Here is a 4258-nt window from a genome sequence, read left to right as displayed (position 1 = left end):
ACAAAAAAAATAATTTAAAAAAAAAAAAAAAAAAAAAAAAAAAAGCAAACATGACTGCTATTTCAACAGAGGATATAAAGTGGCAAAATATCTGACTACCGATATATGCTGAATTTACCAGTTATGACTATTTACAAATTCAGCAAATATATCTGTCTAGAGACAAGCAGCCTAGACATACTGCAGAAACCTGGCTACCAAGAACAGCACCTTTTTGTACTCTAACCACATAAAGATTACAAACAAATACCATCTTGGTTTTGCAAATAGTGATGTTCGGTTCTTGAACGAATCGTTCGTTTGAGCCGGTTCGCAGGAAGTAACCGGTCGAGCCGGTTCACAAATCGAACTGAATCGAACTTGAATCTTTTTGAGCCGGTTCAATGAGCCGATCTATCCGAAAAGAACCGGCTCGCGGAAATGAATCGGACTTTGCATCACTATTTGCAAATCATCATTTAAAAAAGAAAAAAGAAAATCAATGGAAATGTAATGGATGCAAGCTTTGGTAGGAAGTTCAAACCTAGCTGTAATTTCAGTATCTTACCACATAAAGGTCACCTACACCAATAAAAACAGGACAGTTTGAATCTGTAAAATACTTGTGTATCGATGAACACAGTAATATCCTGATTTCCAAATAACAGCTAGCTTTAACAACATATCTCTTTAAATCATAAAAGTTCTTTGTTAGATTTTTATGTGTATTTTTTGTTTATACTGCAAACAACTAAAATGTTTTCAGAGGCTATAGATTCTCTTCTTTTTTGCCTGCTATGTGATTTTATGTGGGTGTATTTGCGAATGTGTGTGTAGACCCCCTAAGAGCAGGAAACAGCGGCTCAATAGGACAAATGGTGCAGTCAGATAAACAATCTCTCTGCAGGCTCAGACAGGCCAGAACAAAACACATACGATGACCTGAGTCAACTCTACACATAAATCCATTTTCATAAATAGAGCTCACATAAAACCTACTCTTACTATACGAACATACACTTGTCGCACAATCATGCACTTTTACAGCAACACACAGGGACCCTACAGATCAATAATGCGGAGAAATGTCACTAAAAAGTGACCGCAAACTACAAAGATGTGGAGTGTCAGACAACATTTTTGTTGATGACAGAATAAAAAACATGTTTTTATAGCTTTCTGTTAGCTTTTCATTTCAATCAGAGCACATCTTCTGTAGGTCTTGCTTTAAAAAAAAAATAATGCCTGTAATAGCCTTCATGTACTACATGTAAATTTAAGACTGTACTGATTTGATCAAAAATAAGTTACAGGCATATATATAAATAACTTCTGAGTGCAAAGTACTGTTAATTTCGCACATCCAATCCAAGATGACTAAATAGACCACAGGGAAAATGGGGGTGATGGAGGAAATCAAAGTGGGGTGAGGAACAAAAAGAAAGAAAGAAAGGCTGAGAGGTTGGAGGTTTATACAGGCTACATATTTTGTAGCAAACTGAAAAGGCAAGACCTCCTCCCTGCTCTCCACAGTGAAACCCCTGTCTCACAACAGAGGACCAGATGGAACAATCATTGTTTGAATAAAAGGTTGCTCACAGCCACCACAAATGATCAACAAAACCCTGACACTCCTCCTCGCCCCACTCTCTGCCTCTTTGGATCAACAGGGAAGTCATGGGAACACTTGCCAAATGGGCAAAGGGTGAACTAGCATGTGAGTGTCGAAAAGGTTAAAGCGTTGAGGATGAAGTCTGTGCTTTCTAAGCAGAGGTCACTAGAATGGACTCTACACTTCCTCTCACATACGCATGCTTCTAGTCTTTTTCTTACTCCAAATACGAATAAATATGTAATGAAAGACACCCGCAATTACTTAAAGGTCACAATTCACAAGCACTCCCAAAAAGTGAAGACGTTATTTGATGAAATAAATAAATATTTGTAACACTTTACAGCAAGGTTTTATTTGGTAACATTAGTTAATGCTATGGCATCATAATAACAATGGGCAACAATTACAGCATAATTTTAAAGTGTAGGTTAATGTTAATTTATGCATTATTGTTCATTTGTTTATTTCATGTTCATTCATATTGCATTCAATAATGTTAATTTACACAACTTGAAAAATGAGATAAATTCTGTAAAAAAATTGTTCAATGTTAGTTTGCGAGGCATGAACTAATGTTAACCAAGAATGAGTCACTTAATTCTTTTGTTTTAAAATGATTGTTCAGACACTGTAAGATAATAACGATAACAGAAAGACCACTCAAATTCCAATCCCTTAAGATATCCGTGTGTTTTAAGCAACAAATTACCTTGCTGTTCAGTATGCAATATTCAGTATGCTTTATTATTTTATTAATCAGACAGTAACAGAATAAGTTCACTGAAGAGATAAATATTGACCATATGATACAGAACAAAATATTCATAAAACTTTTTTTAAAACCCAATATATTGCACTGGAACCCATGCCTTCTGCTTTCTCCTTTTCAAAAACCTCTAATAAATTGTAGCCTTGAATTGCACTGCAACTCAAAAAACTAAAACAAAACAACAGCAACCTAAAACCAGACACTAATTAGTATCAATGTCAGATCCTTTTCCCTGTAAATCAATGAAAGAATTTCTTCCTCTTCTTACTGCCTTCATGCATCTCAATGACGGCTAAAGAGCTTAAATGAGCAAGAAAATACACAGCAACAAAACACATTCAGAAATTCAAATTACACACATTTTACATTGCTTTGTCCTTTGAAAGTAAAAGTAAGGAGATTTCCATATAAGAACGGAAAAATGTGAGATTTCTTGGAAAATCTCATCTCTTATGTAATAATGCAGTACAAAATGGAGTGTGTATTAATAATGTTGGTGGTGAAGTACTGAACATGGAATATACTTCAATAGGGTCTCCACTATATGAAGAAAAATAGGATATTAGAGAAAAGTAATTAATGGCAAAATAGTGCTTGCTGACAGTGTATCACTGATGATGAGATGGGCTAAAATAAGCTATGGATTAAAAACTTGGTTTTAATAAGATAATGGAAGGACATGTAAGGTCCAGCCGTAAATAGCTACTTGAGAAAACATTCAAGTATGAATTAATTATAATGAAGCACTATACAGAACCATAGTCATGATGATCTGTTGGTTGAATGAAAATAAATCATAGCAAAGAAGGGCGGAGTGTAATCGGATGCTGCCAACATTGCTTACAATCTCCCCTGAACATGGCGGAGTAAATGGATCAACACCAAAACAAAAGAACCATATCATTAAAGTCTGGGTGATAAAATCTTAAAACCAGACTAAATTCAAAGTGACAGTGGGCTAAGGCAGGGGCACAGACCTCACTTGCTCTTAGAGGTATTACAGCACTTAAATAAAAAATGGCCATTAAAATACCCACTTCACTCAGTTAATAGATGTGGACTGTTTCATGCAGTAGAACATCATCATGCCAGTCAAAAATACATATTGCTAATAGTCAGGTATGGAATTGTGGACATACACATATTTGCAAATCACTTAAGTAATTTAAGGCTGTTGTGTTTCTAAGGACTCCATGCCAATAAAAGTCAAATAAAGTCCAAATCAATTAGAAGTTTTACAGAAAAAGATAAAAAACTGTTGAGTATTTTAGCAAGGCTCTAACATATTTTAAATAAGAAATAAAAAGTTGTAACAAACTGAATTTGTTATCTCATACTCTCAGTACAACTGCTTTCTAAGATTTAAGTGACAATCAAAATTGTTCTAACTACTACAGTACATGAGAAAACTCTGCTCTAAGTGTTCTGAAATAAATTCAAACATTTGTGGCAAATCTACATGAGTTGGCATGACTGAGTAAAAAGCACTGTTGGCTTGAAGCCCATTTACAGTTTCAGCCCGTTTGCTAGCTTTGTTTTGTCCCAGACTACATGTGACCCTGGGCCACAAAACCAGTCTTAAGTGTCAATTTTTCAAAATTGAGATTTATACATCATCTGAAAGTTGAATAAATAAGCTTTCCATTGATGTATGGTTTGTTAGGATCGGACAATATTTGGTCAACTATTTGAAAATCTGGAATCTGAGGGTGCAAAAAAATCAAAATATTGAGAAAATCGCCTTTAAAGTTGTCCAAATGAAGTTCTTAGCAATGCATACAACTAATCAAAAATGAAGTTTTGATATATTTACAGTAGGAAATTTACAAAATATCTTCATGGTACATGATCTTTACTTAATATCCTAATGATTTTTGGCATAAAAGAAAAATCTA

The sequence above is a fragment of the Sinocyclocheilus anshuiensis genome, unplaced genomic scaffold (genome assembly GCF_001515605.1).
Source record: "Sinocyclocheilus anshuiensis isolate Anshui unplaced genomic scaffold, SAMN03320099.WGS_v1.1 scaffold947, whole genome shotgun sequence".
NCBI lineage: Eukaryota > Metazoa > Chordata > Actinopteri > Cypriniformes > Cyprinidae > Sinocyclocheilus > Sinocyclocheilus anshuiensis.
The sequence above is the reverse complement of the archived record's forward strand: the minus strand, read 5'-3'. Positions refer to the sequence as shown.